This window comes from Phoca vitulina, unplaced genomic scaffold, assembly GCF_004348235.1.
Source record: "Phoca vitulina isolate PV1807 unplaced genomic scaffold, GSC_HSeal_1.0 scaffold3, whole genome shotgun sequence".
Taxonomy (NCBI): domain Eukaryota; kingdom Metazoa; phylum Chordata; class Mammalia; order Carnivora; family Phocidae; genus Phoca; species Phoca vitulina.
The window spans coordinates 47,374,472-47,389,463 of NW_022589706.1; the positions used below are offsets into that span (position 1 = coordinate 47,374,472).

Sequence of the window (14,992 nt, forward strand, 5' to 3'; positions counted from 1 at the left end):
ATCTGAAATTGCATTTTGTTTACCTCCATGAAATTGTAATTGACTGGTAGTTCTCACAGTCATATTTTGATATAGGTTCAAAGTCCCTATTGATTTCCTAGTGAGGGAAAAGTCATGCCATATTTGCCACTATGGACAAAGCATCGAGAAGACATGGAAACAAGAAAGAACAAGCTATGGGCCCCATAGTTCATACAGTATTTATAGCAAAGTAGCAAATACACTCAAGTAGAAACAGTAACAAGTTGATGGTAGTGCCACTTTTCTATTCATAAATTGAATTTAACATGTATGCTCCATGAAGGTAGGGATTAATTTGATTTAGTTCACTACTATAAAAGAATTACCAGAAAATTACTTGGTATCTAGAAATTTAAGAAATATTTGCTGAATGGATGCATGAATGAATGAATGGGAAATATATACATCATGTATCACTCAAAACTGAGTTTGTCTCGTAAGTGCATAGAGTAGGATCTTATTATTTAGAGATTTTGTGTTTTATTTTAAAACTTAATTCTTTGGGGCACCTGGGTGGCTCAGTCAGTTAAGCATCTGCCTTTGTCTCAGGTCATGATATGGATCCTGGGGTCCTGGGATTGAGCCCTGCATTGGGCTTCCTGCTCAGTGGGGAGTCTCCTTCTCCCTCTGCCCCTATCCCACACTGATGCACTGGCACTCTCTCTCTCAGCCTCTCTCTCAATAAATAAATAAAATCTTAAAAAAAAAACTTAATTCTTTAATAAAATAATTAACCATTTCAAAGTGAAGCTATCAAATAAATATTAACATAGATATAACCAGCTTGAAGTGGAATACTTTCGTTTTACATCCATCGAAGTTAAACAGAAATTGTGTGGCTTTCAAAGACTGCTTGATTTTAAAAAACACCATTGTTTTCCAAACTCGGTTTTCTCAGAGGCTAAACAGTATTCTTTAAAGCTTGGTCAGAATGGGGAGAGAAGACCATACTCAGGTTAGAATAGTTCAGGAATGAAGTTCAGTAAAAAAATTCCTCTGTAACAAGACCATCTCTGCCGCATTTGGGTAAAGCTGATGAAAGTGAGGACAACTGACAGCTCCTGGGGACATAATGATGATGCACAAATTGTGAATGGCAGTGCTTTACTTTTGTAAAGTATTTTATGGATATTATGCACATTAAAACCACCGTAACCAGATTTGTCAGCATCAAGGGCATGTTTAATTTATCTTAGTCATCTTGCCCACTGATACCTTTCGCTCTACCCACTGAACCTTTTATTAAGTGACCCAGGAACAAAATGAGAATGATGACTTCGAGAATTTCTGCTTGTGAAATTTCGTTGGATGATGTGAAATCATAAAACTATTACTGGGTTAGGGTAGGAAGCACAAAAATACTAAAAAAAATCAAGTTGTGATTAGAACAAAGTAATTTACATAAATTCTAAATTTCACATTTTGGATCTGTGGAAACATTCCAAATTGTTTCTACATTACAGCTTCTATAGTGGAGCTGACTTTAAGTACCAGTATAATAAGCAAGATACTGATCCTTCAGGCTAGTAATTGTTCCCATTATGGGCTAATTTTTTTTTGTCTGTTTGCTTAAATTTTTTAGTTTAAAATAGTTTTACATTTATAGAAAGATTATGAAGAGAGTATAGGAAGTTCCCATATATCCCACACCTAGTGTCTCCTATTAGGAATATCTTAAAGTAGCATATATAGTACATCTGTCACAATTAATGAACATATTGACACATTATTATTAACTAAAGTCCATACTTTATTGAGATTTCCTTAGTTTTTACCTATTACCCTTTTTCTGCCCCAAGATTCCATCCAGTATACCACAGTACATGGTATAGTCATCAAGTCTCCTTAGGATCCTCTTGACTGTAAAACTTTCTCAGACTTTGTCTGATTTTGTGATTTTCACATTTTTGACTGGTCAAGTATTAGACTATCTCTCAATTGTTTTTGATTTGATATTTTTTAATGATTAGACTGGGGTTATGAGCTTTTGGGGGAAAGATTATATAAGGGTAAAGCTCCATTTCATTACATCATATTAAGGATACACACTATCAGCATAACATCACTATTAGGTTAACCTTGATCACCTGACTGTAGTAGTGTTAATCAGGTTTCTCCACTGTAAAATCATTCTTTTTTTTTCAGTTTTCTGTACTGTAATCTAAGGGATGACGTCACTATGTGCAGTCTGCACTTAAGGAGTGAGGAGTTATACTCTACTTCCTTGAGGCTGGAGTATTTGCATAAATTATTTATTCTGCACAGGAGATCTGCCCAGTCTTCCTTATTTGTTTTTTGTTTGTTTGTTTGTTTAATCATGTATTTATATCAGTATAGACACATAGATGTTTTTTACACTTTGGTATAAAATCTAATGCTTTATTTTGTAACTCAGATTGTTAAAGCTTTGACCATAGATTACTCTTTCAGTTAGCTCCTATGTCTCTTTGACATACCCCCAGCATTGTGGATTTGTTAGCTTGCTTTTTTTTTTTTTTCTATAGTTTTGTTTTTGTTTTTGTTTTTGTTTTTGTTTTTTTACTCTCTGGCACTACTAGATCAGATGCTCCAGGCTCATCTTGCTTATTTACAATCTCAATTCTAGAATCAGTACTTTCTCCTAGGAGCTCTGGCTTCATTTATTGGAGAATGTTTTCAGAAACCAAGATCTGGATGCGCTCCTTCTTACTGGAGTGTCATTGTTTCTCCTTCAGGTTAACAAGCTAGGAAATAAATGTGTTTATATCAACCTGTGTATAACTATAAATATACACATATATATATATACATATATATGTATATTAAGGTAAACATGAGTATATACTGATGCTGCCAACTCTAATCAGTTGCTACACAGATCATTCTTGTTTCCACACTACTTATCTGCAAACTTGCACTCCAACAGTTGTTCCCACTATCTGCCATTCATTTACCTAATTGTTCAATTCTAGTATATATGTCTAGTGGTTAAAGAATTGCTAATCCATATCTGTTTGACTTATTGATAATGATACAATGTAGAAATCTCTAACATCTCAGCAGCTCAAGCAATGATATACAAAACCCTGACATCATTGTAAAGCATGCCATCCTAACTCTTCAAATATGGAAACCTAGTTTAAGGCACACTGTCTCCACATGGGAAAGAGTGACATGACACACATAGCTTTGAAGTCAAACAAAATTCACTTCTAATCCTTTAGCAGCCAACCATTTTCTAGCTGCGTGGCCCTGTTTAGGTTACTTAACCTCTATGAATGTCCTTTTTATATTTAAATAGTAATAGTGATAAAATTCATCTTTGTGAGGTTGAAATATGATTCCATATGTATAATATCAGGTATAGGGTGGGTGCCAAATAAATACTCTTTATAATAATATCAGTTGTAAAATAGCAGACAATTGTCTAAGAAGACTTCAATAACGGATTCTCCATAACTCCTTAAGCCTTCCAACATGCATCAATCAAAATTATTTGTAGCCTCTTTTCTGAACTTGTCACTTCTCTAAATGTTGGGTGAGATCAAAAGGCAAAGTACCTATAGAGATAAGATGTTTTTATATTCTATGGTGAATTTCATGAATCTACAGTATTAATGGTTATAGGTAAACCTCCCTGATAATCATAGATTTTTTATTGCACTAAAATGTGTTGAATTTTTAAGTGTTAAAATGACTAATAGTTCACTTAGTATAGAATGTCTATAAAAATGTCTTTAAAAGAGAATGATGAAAACATAAAACTTAATTGTGTTAAATAGAATAAGAAAATACCATTCATCCGTCATTGGAACAAATCCTTTTTGTGTAGACAAAAATAAATTATAGATAGAATCACGTGTTGGTTACTTGCATTTAAAAAAAAAACTACAAAAAAATTAAAAAATAACATATCTTCATGCATTTGACTTATTTACCTGTATTTGGGGTCTTAAAGCTTTGAGAAAAACAGACAAGACAACTTTGAAATCCTGTCTGTGACAGTCCATGAATGTGTTAAAACTTCTTCAGATGGCACTACTTTTACTTTCCTACAAAAGTCCCTCCACTTGAATAATGTATTAGTTTATTTGCACACAACTTTTTTTTAAAAAAAGTATCTAATATTTGATTTCAAGTTTAAAATTTGGATTGTCGCTGCCAGCTGGAAACCACTACTTATCTCTGCCGTGCACAATTCATCATATTTAGGAGCTTCTTGTTATCCAGGCAGGTCTGGGCCAGTTTTTCCTAAAAGTACAGATTATCAGGTTTCCTTCCAGGAAATTCTGACTCACATAGCCAGACCTGGGCCAAGGATTCCCTGTTTTTAATAAAGACTCTCTAACTGAATCATTTTACCAGTGAAATTTGGGAATTACTAAAGGTAAACCATGCTAAGATTCATTATTCATTTAATAAAATTATATAAACGTAGAAAACCGAAGTTAGAAGCTGAATCAGTGTTGATGTTTTGTGAACTGCTGTTGTCTTGAAACTTCAGCTCACTGTTACTGACTGTTATATGCTGATCTCTGTTACCATATTTCCCTTTCTTCATTTGGGTATTATTTCTTCTTATATTTGGTATTTTCTGATCCATTAGTATTTTATGTAAGCGGATTTGTTTGTTCATTTTATACATAATCTAGTTTAGTCCAACGAGAGTATAATCTCCATAAAATCCGAAAACTCTTGTGTCTTTTTCTTTATAACCTGGTTAGCCATTAGAACAGTCTCTGGATGATACTAGATCCTTAAAGTCCTTGGTAAGTAGGAATGCAAATGGACAATGATCTTCCTTCTGTTACAGTAGATCTGTTTGCATTTTTTAGAGTGTTAAATAAATGAAGTCATATTGTATGCATTCTTTTTTGACTGGCTTACCAAAGAACATGAGGAAACTGTTGGGAGAAGTGGATATGCTCACTATCTTGTTGTGGTGATGTTTTGTAGGTTATACATACATTAAAACATCAAATTGTGCACTCTCTGTGCAGTCTATTATACATCAATTTTATAGCAATAAAGCTGCTAAAGTGTACATGTTTGTGTCTGTGTATGTTGAAATGACAACTTCTTATAACTGCTTTCATCCTTGTTGACTACACCATGATTTTTCTCCTAATTAGACTCTTTTATAAATCTTCCATGCTTCCAGTAATTTCTTCTAAGAACAGGTAATTATGTCTTCGTCCCTTATATAGACTGGAATAAATATTATGAAAATTAATGACTACAATCTCTCTCTATGGACTTGACTTTTTTCCCTTGTATTGCACCACAATTTGATGGTACAATATAAAGGAAAGTTGTAAATGTACAATAAGTTATAATAGATTCATAACTTAAAATTAATTTTAATAAAACTGGTAAATTTTTCAATAAATTCATGCAAAATAGAATGAAGGTAAAATAAAATAGGAAGAACACCAGATGTCTAAGCTAATTACTGACAAACTGACACTGTATCATTTTCTATCCTCTTATCATGAGCAAGTATAACCGTTACCTGTTGAACTTGATTCATCCTGAAGTTAAATAAACTGAGGCTATTTAATAATTCCTGTTTGATACCAATCTTGCACTGCTGCCATCTGTTGGACAGTAATGTCCCCACAGTAAGTCACTTTGTGCCATTTCTACTTTCATAATTAGGCGGGCACGCTGCAAACATACTTAGAGCTCTCCCCAAAATGCCAAAATGCATCAACCTGAGACTTTAGAGCATTTGAGTTAATATTTGGATAGTGCTGAGAACAATGCCTGCATACAGCAGAAACTACATCAGTTTTAGAGCTTTAGAGTATACATCAATAATTCGAAAGTAAGAAAATAAGTCAAGTAACTACACATTTTAAATAAGTGAGAAATGCAGTTGAATTAAATTATAAACATATCTGAAGTTGTTAAAATGGAAAAGGTAGAAACTTTGAAATACATCCACTAAATGTTATATCATATATTTTGTATTTTGTATCATATAGAGGATATAAATTATACATATGTATATATATGCACACTTATTCTATACTTAATATATACATATCACTACATTGTCATTTGATACCACTGGGCAAGGAAAATCAGTGCAGTGCCTTCTCAACACACCTGGTATCCATGCTCTCTTCTAAAGAAAGAGGGCATGTTAGCGGTTTCTTTCTCAAATAAAAATTCAATCTGCTCATTCAGACAAAACCCACAATTACTCCATTTTAAGAGCCTGCAACTGGATCTTTTGATATATGATCTTAGTGAAGATTTGAAAGACCATTCCACAAAAACCTGGCCTTAAATGTCAGTAGTTCTAGAAAGATGATATCCTTTTTTAAAAAAAAGAACCTATGAACTAAAATGTCCCATTAGGTAGAGCGTGTTTTTTTTCAGACTTGAAAATTGTAAGATATTGAAAATTGTTTTCAGTGGGAAAGAAAAGCAACTTAATTGCAAAGAAGTAATTTTTGGCATGATCAGACTTAATAGTATTAAACCATATGCTTCAAATATCATTTTGAAGTCATATTCACAATGATGTTAATTAGAAAGGAAAATGGGAATAATAAAAATAGAGAACTATGCACTGGCATTTATTGTCACCATTTTCCAAAACAATCATGCAAATTACAAAAACGAATATTAAATATAACAATGTATAAAATGACAATGTGCCTCTGTCTGGATAACAAAATTAATCCCACATCAAATAAATTAACATAGAATGTGTTTTCCATTTATTGCTTACTGCCCTCTAATAGAATTTTTAGTATACAAAGTGGACTTCGTGTCAATGATTATTTAATCTCAATAACAACAGTACCCATTTTATGAGAAACAGAGTTTAAACAATTTTTACAGTACCCTTTTAAGATAAAATGAAGTTATAGCTAGTAAATAATGCGGCAGAGTTGGAAAACTTTAATCAACACGGTATTATTCAGTTACATTATATTCAAGGAAATACAGTCTGATATATAATTTTCAATATTGTTTATCCATATTAAACCTCAATTAAAGATATGACATTAAGTTTTATAGGTGGATAAATAGTAATTATGTCAATATGCTCATAACTCATGTTCTTTTTTCATAAAAAATAATCTCTTATTATAAATACACATTCTAAAAGGTCTTAGCCACAGAATAATCCACCAACAGTAACAAAGACATACAGTGGAAACTTTAATTCATTTCTTAATTACTTCAAGATTTCCACAATCTAAACTAGTCTGATCTAGCATTTTGAAGAGCAAAATAAACACATTATAAATATAAATAACTGATGTTTTTTCCTTTATCACTTTCCATCGGTCTTAATTTTATATACCTATGCAAGCAATAGGAATTATTTAATTCAACAGGAATCATGATAATAAGTTATCGTTTATTATTGGCTGTTTAAAAAAACAGATTAGATTCCTAGTGTGCCATTAAAGTTCGAGGCCATCACATCTACTTTCCCTAAATATCTCCACTCTGAGGCCATCTGCCAAGACTCCTTTAAAATCTGAAATTGTGCCAGTAGAAACAAACAAACAAACAAATTAAACTTTATGACTACAAAATAACCAGAGAGAACTGAGTGGTACTTATCAGCTGATTTCATAAACATCCCAATCACAATATCTTTAAATAGTATAATTTCTAGCAGTACATGACAGCCTATAACTAGAAAAAATACAAGATTAATGATTACAGCAAGTCAAAATTTTAAGGTCCAGAGGAAAGCCAAATCAAGATATTCTGTTCCAAATTAGCAAAATTATCAGATATTTAATTCCTTGGCCCTTACCATGGGACTAATTTTAGGGAGTCAAACCCACATATTCTCCAAGTTGTGGAAAATCTCAGCCAATACTCAAATTGCATGTAAGCCCATTTTCTACTTACAGTGATCACACAGAAATTTTGAAAGCCAACAAAATATAGCACTATACATTTGTCATCAGAAGTTCAAATGGCATAAAGTTCATATTTTTTTTTTGTTCCACTGAACACACATATATTATATATATATATATATAATAGAGTACAAAATTCTGGCTGTAAAATGTCCAAGAAGATACATTTTTATAACAGTTGCACTTGGTCACATAGAATTCTGTCTACTCTGAGTTGTATAACCTAAAGCAATGATTCGAAGCAATTTTATCTACCATAACACTTCTAAAAGAGAGCGTTCAAATGTGTGAGAACTCCCTATATATACTACCATTCTGATGAAACTCGAAAATTTTCTTCTGGGAAAAAGCCCCACGATAAATCACAGTCCCCACAAGCACTAGTGGTCCCTAGTGCTGCATGTGCTGCAGCTCTCCATGTGCTGCACCACAGATAAGATGGACGATGCATTTTGAGCAATTTTGTGCGTGCCACGTGCAACTCAGTCTTCACCGCTCAGAACTGCTCAGTTAAACTCTTCAAGGCAAATATTATCCTACAGATAGACATGAATATCCTCTAACCTTTATATATTTAAAAATACATATTTCACAAACGTTGATACTTAATGGTAAATAAACGATAACTTGCAAGGAGTTACAATAGAACAAGAAGTGTCTGCACTGTGGAGTAACACAATAGGGATGTGGGGGTTTCATGTAAATCTCTCCTTTATTTGTCCCAGCACATGCCTTTCCTGAAAACTCAAGCCACCTACCTCTTTCTCTGCCACAGGGTCTTTTAAGAGACCTCCAAAGGGAAAAAGATTAGTATCAGAAATCCTCCACTCATCCTCCCTCCTTCTTTCAAATTATTACTGAAAAACTAATATGTGTCAAGGACTAGTCACTTGGGCATCTGCAATCAACGACTCCGCATGTCCTGGTGAGTGATCATAAAATTGGGATATTAAAAATAAATTGTTTGGGAAAATATTATATACCACAGATACAGAAAGTGAAGCCATTCCTCTGAGCATCTATTTACCTGCTTCCCAGACTATGTAACTCTTGAGTACAGTGAGTGACCTCATTTGTCTTTGTAGCCTCTGTAACTAGAAAGAGAACAAGCACATGGTAGGTGCTCAAGGATTAAAAAAAAAAAAAAGATCCAATCAATCAAGAAGCCAATGAAATAAGAAACTGCTACAAGATATTTTTGACAAAGGGTAAAGATGTAATATCATCATTAAAAACACAATGGAATCTTTGTTTTCAAAATCTATATGTAAGACTGACAAATGCCATTTTTACTTTTATGTTAGCTTTTATTTAAAAGCCAAAAGGGAGTAAACTTGAAAAAGGCCTTCATGACATTATATTACAAGTTCAAGTCTATCTTATGAACAAAAATGAAACAAGAATAACCAATTCTTGTGAATAGAGGGAAGAATTGGGGCAGGTGAAAATTACCAAGAATTGTAATAAATATATTTCTAATGTGCTCTTCAAAGACATGGTTATACATAATTGACTGTTATAACATCATGTTTGTAAATGCAGAAAATCACTAGAGATATAGAAGTGAAACAAGGCAGAGAAATTTGTGATCCAACAAAATCATTCAAAAATTCTGGAAACAAGGTTTATTTGCACCTGTTTATAGTGAGTGTCCATAGTTAATTAATGGAAGCAACAGTCAGAAGATTTAATACACTTTGGTTGAGAATTATCTTCAGTAGCCCTAGACTGCTGTGTTGAGTTCTTCTTTCAATTAAACTCTTCATCATTTTTCTTCATTCACTGCCATTAGTCCATTAATTTTCATTTCCTACTATTGCTGTTATATCTGCCTAAAGCCGACCGTATATTATTTTTTGAGAAAGTAGGTAAAAATAGTATATAAATTCATAAATTTATATATAATAATATACAATACACAAATACATATGTAAATGTATATGTGCACATAAAAATGTATTCATAAGTAAATATATAATGCATAAATATATATGTAAATAAATTTAGTGCATCTATGTTTTCAGTACGAACAGCTCATAAGCAGTGGAGTTAGGATTTAAACCCAGATATGTCTGATTCTAAAGATAATTTACCTGCTGCTTCTATATATAATGAAGCATCCTTCTTCGATTAATTTTACTAAGCATCTCATTATATAGATATACTTATGCATATATATTATATAAACATAGATTATATGTATTGATATCCCATACGTATATAGATCTGTATATATGTGTATTTCATACAGGCACACACACACATGCATCTAAAACAATTTCACCCACTTATTTCAAAGCATCATATGTAATTAAGTACCTAACCTAAAGCAAAATAAAGAAATATTAGGTACAATTTAGGACTAAAATAGATTCTTTTCAGTTCACAAAAATACTACGTGATACTTATTTTTAGTGTAGTTTTCTGTATTTCTGTGACCTTAAAAATGACATCAATAATACAAACACATTACTTGTTCTGTAACAATAGAATCCAGATATAACACACAATGAAATATTCGAAAGCCCTGTATAATAATTAGAACTTTATTTGGTGAAACCAAGTCCTGAGACCATACCAATATCTTTGATATATCCTTAGAATGTATTATGTATTATGATAAACATAGTTTGGCCCAAATACAGGCATATAATTCTGGATTTCATTTATCCGGTGAGCTAGACACACAGACACATTTTAACACAGCCCTGCCACAATATCCTTTTGTATTACTTTCCTATTACTGCTACAACTACCACATACTTTGTGGCTAAAAATACCTACAAATGTCTACCTCGTGGCTAAAAATACCTACAAATGTCTTCTCTCAAAGAGGTTAAAAGTCTAAAATAAAGGTATATCAATAAGGCTGCATTCCTTCTGAAGGTTTCAGAAGGACATCATTCCCTGCCTTCTCCAGTTTCTTGAAGCTATTGGCATTCTATAGCTCTACCCCCTTTTCTCTACCTTCCAAGCACACCACTCCAGTCTCTGGGTCCATAGACATATCTTTCTCCAGCTCTAACTCTATTGTTTCCTTTTTACAAGGCCCCTTATAATTATATTGGGCCCACACTAATCATATAGGATAATCTTTCAATCTTAAAATCCTTAACTTAATCACATCCACAAAGCCCCCTTTGCCATGCAAAGTAGCGTATTCAGAGATTTCAGGGACTAGGATATAAACATTTCTGTGGAGCCATTACTCAACCTACCACATTAATACATATCCTGAGTTTCACCATATTTTTGGGTTTAACCTGTATCACTTTATAGGCTTTGTTTTTCCACAGAATAGTATGTTTTAAGGCCATATATTTATGAGCACATCTCTATTATGGAACTGTTAAATGCACCTATCAAATTGTATTTTATGTACACATTTCCAAACACTTTCCATAAGGTTACTTAAACAGAGCACTTTAATATCTCATTTGAATTCATTTATGCAGGGCTTTTTTTTTTCTTGAAAATTCATCTAATTCTCTTTGAAACTTTACCAAATATTTTAAAAATATATTCTTTTGCTTCACCTCCAAATCACTTTTCCATTCATCACATGTCTTCTACAGAAATTACTGCAATCTCTCATCAACTGTTTAAAAATTCTAATGGAATAAGGAGAAAATTCCCACTTGAATTAAATTGTAATGTTGAAACCAAATGATTACTAATTTTTGTAAGACCCTGAAGTACCCAACCCAGGGTATGCTCTGTTCAGAAATAATTTTTGTGACTTTTCCTATTTCTTCTAGTAAATGCTCCAACCAGACACAATGCTTTATTAAGATATAGTAATTAAAATGAAATATATAAATGGCACAACACAAAAAATATGGGTCTGTATAACTTCCCCATTACCTTCCTTGTATGCAAATTGTGGTATATATAGGTAAGGGAATTTACCATTAACAGACAATATTACCTTACAAGGACCACATAAAAGAAAAGGAAATTCACCTATAATTTCCAAATCCTGACTAACACTTGGTCATAAACTAAATATACACCCTGGGCAAGTTCATGAACATTCATGACGCTTTATTACTACATATTAAATCCCAACTTACTGCCATTGAGAATTTAAAATTTGTGTCATAGGTGTTTGGGATCAGTACTCAATTTTTATCCACTGTTATAGGTCTCCCAGCACAGAGAGGAAGCAGTTGCACTGATTGGACCACACATATGGGCCAAGAATAATATTTGCAGTGTGTAGATGAAGAAGTATGCTTGAAGGCATAATAGTCCTAATAGAATTGATATGGTCTTTTTCATCTTCAAAGGGTTTTTAGCGTGTAGAAGAAACTAAGAAATCAAAATAATACATACCTTGGTACTGATTCACATGACCATAAGGAAAGAGCTGGGATATTTAAGTAGATTGACAATTATAGAAATATTCATAAGCATTTTTCTAGATGTAGGCTGTTTGACTCTACTCTTTGTTCTCTGAAAAGTTCTTATGTTTGCTAAAATCCTCAGATCAGGGAATAAGGAGAACTTCCGTTCTAGTTCTTCCACTATCTTGGCATTAGGAGCAAATCACAGAGCCTTTTTCTGTGTAAAATTAATGTGCTAGAGCATAATATGTCTGCTATTTTCTCTGACACTTAAAAAAATTCTACAAGCAAAGAAATGAAGCACTGGAAGGAAAAAGAAAAGTTCACCTCGAATTGATCAGAGAAGCCCTGAAACATTGACCATTGGTCTAATTAAATATCTGCATTAGTGAAAATTACCTAATCTAAAAAAAAATTTAAATCTGATTTTTTTCAACTCTTGTATCCTAACCATTTATTATGCTGTTAGAATTGAATTAAAACATTTCCTCACCTGATGATAGACACTATAATATTCTCAACGAAGAAAGATTACAACAGTTAATTATGTAATAACTGTATACAAGAACAGGTTCTATTTGGTGAGACACACTTAGCTGTTTCAGATGAGAGTTGCTTAATTCGACCAGTAGTTATAGGAGGTAGGTCATTTTGAGGCAGAGTTGTTCTGATGAAATAGAAGGGGGAAATTTGGTGGCTCTATACAAATAATTTTAGCAAAATGATTTGTATTCTTCAGATATAGTATTTAATACTTAGGAGAAATGTTTCTGTTTTCTGATCAACTTTATCAAAGTCTACTAATGCAGTGCAACAAACAAGTACCAAAAAGTGTAACTAATCAAAAGTGATATACAGCTTCTTGGAAGCACTTTCATGTTAAATCTAAATCCTTTCTCTTCTACTGTAAAACTCTTCTGCACTTAGACAATCCAATGTCCTATTGCCTTATTATTAAATCATTCCCACATAAAATGATGGAGGTATTGATGGGGCAATCCAAAGATGAATTGGCACTGCATGTGTATAAGAAGTTCACTAATTTGAAACAAAATTAAGTATTTTTCATTTCATAATATGGACAAAAATCAGTAAAATATTCTTGGATTCAGCTGCACTGTAGCTATTTTTAAATGTACATATTTTAAACAGCCAAATCAGCATTAAATCATTTGAATACAGGAATTACTACAACCATAACTAACTTTGGCTATTTAGACATGAGATTATCTATCCATAACTAACTTGCACCTACTGGGACTTGGAAAGCTTAATGACTTTTTGATCAATTACATAATGCCTAAGGTTGTTTTTTTCCCCATAATTTAGTACTCATCTCTTTTCTTTTTATCCTCTCATGAGTAAATGGTACCAGGTTTTTGATCTGTATTTCCATCACAATAACATGGTAGGGGAGGAAAGAAATCTCTTTTTACAGTGTTCATTGCCAAGAATCTATGAATGATGCGCTAATTTTTGTAAGTGTGCCTAAATACAGTAAAAGTATCATTTCATGAATATTTGCACAAGATAAAAATATGAAAAAAAAAACCCACAATATTTTCACTTTCTCTCTTTATCCATGCATTACAAAGACATTTTTTTCTCAAACTTATTCTGGAAACTTAGCTCACAATATTCTTGTAAAGAAGGCAAACAGAGCTGTCATACTGGGTTTATAAGTTCTCACAAAGAACCTCTGGCTTCCTGCCAATCAGAAACTATTTCTTATTGTATTTGGTGGCCATCCATCTTAACAAGTTCTGGGAAACCTTTCCAAGAGGGCCTTAAGGGTGTGTATCACCAAACATTAAGATTAGATATTTGTTTCTTCATTAAGAAAAATACATCCAAAAAATACATCAAATTATGGATAATCCATAAAGAGTAATAAAAGGCTTTTCATTTTTATGAAATACTAAAATACTATTGATTATATTTTGCCAGAAGTACCAACTAAGAATACTTAAAAAAAAATCTATAATTAAGGAATGACCTAAATTTCTGATGTAGAAGCAAAATTACCAAACCTGCTAACTATAAATTCATTCATAGGATTTCAACTCTGTTATTTCTCTTTATGAAATTGGATTCCATATTGAATTCTAGAGTGAATTTGGAATCCAGCTTAAGTTCTGCCAAAAAGTAATGAAATCAGAAATTGGGATTATATTTGTCTCACCCAACTCACAAAGTCAAGGGATTCAAAGCCATATTAAATGTAATATTAAAATAATAAAATCTCTATATTAAAAAAACACACACACATCATGATTTACAGAGTTAAAATTTAAGCATCCATTTCCTTTTTCTTTTTTTGTGGTGTCTTATCAAATCTCAAAAGCTTCATACCGAGTCCTTTTAAAAATGTGTCAGAAATGAAACCCTCTGGTTTCAGAATTGAAAACAGTATTTATCTGTTCACATTAAACACCATAGTAGAATCTTTCTTCGTTTAAGTAAATATTTGCAGAGAGGCTACCATGTGCCAGGCATTATTTTAATTGCTGGAAAAACAGCATTGAACAACATAAGCAAGTCTCGTTCTTTCATGAAGCTTACATTCAAAATGCTATCAATTTATCTATAAACTGTTAATTTAGTGATCAAGAAGCCACGAAGAATAATCATACCATTAGCTCAAAATATTCCATTGAAATCACATTATTGTATCACATTTGTCTTCTTAACTTATGCTAAGATGAATTCCCCACATCAGTTAAATTAATTAATCAATTAATCAAGCCC

At 32.4% G+C, this 14,992-nt stretch overlaps 1 protein-coding gene across 9 annotated transcripts in view; it reads right to left on the reverse strand.

Annotated features, from left to right (window-relative positions):
• The window catches only part of EPHA5 (EPH receptor A5), a 346,898-nt gene that overhangs the window by 109,542 nt on the left and 222,364 nt on the right, over positions 1-14,992 (reverse strand). The gene's annotated exons all lie outside the window — the stretch shown is intronic.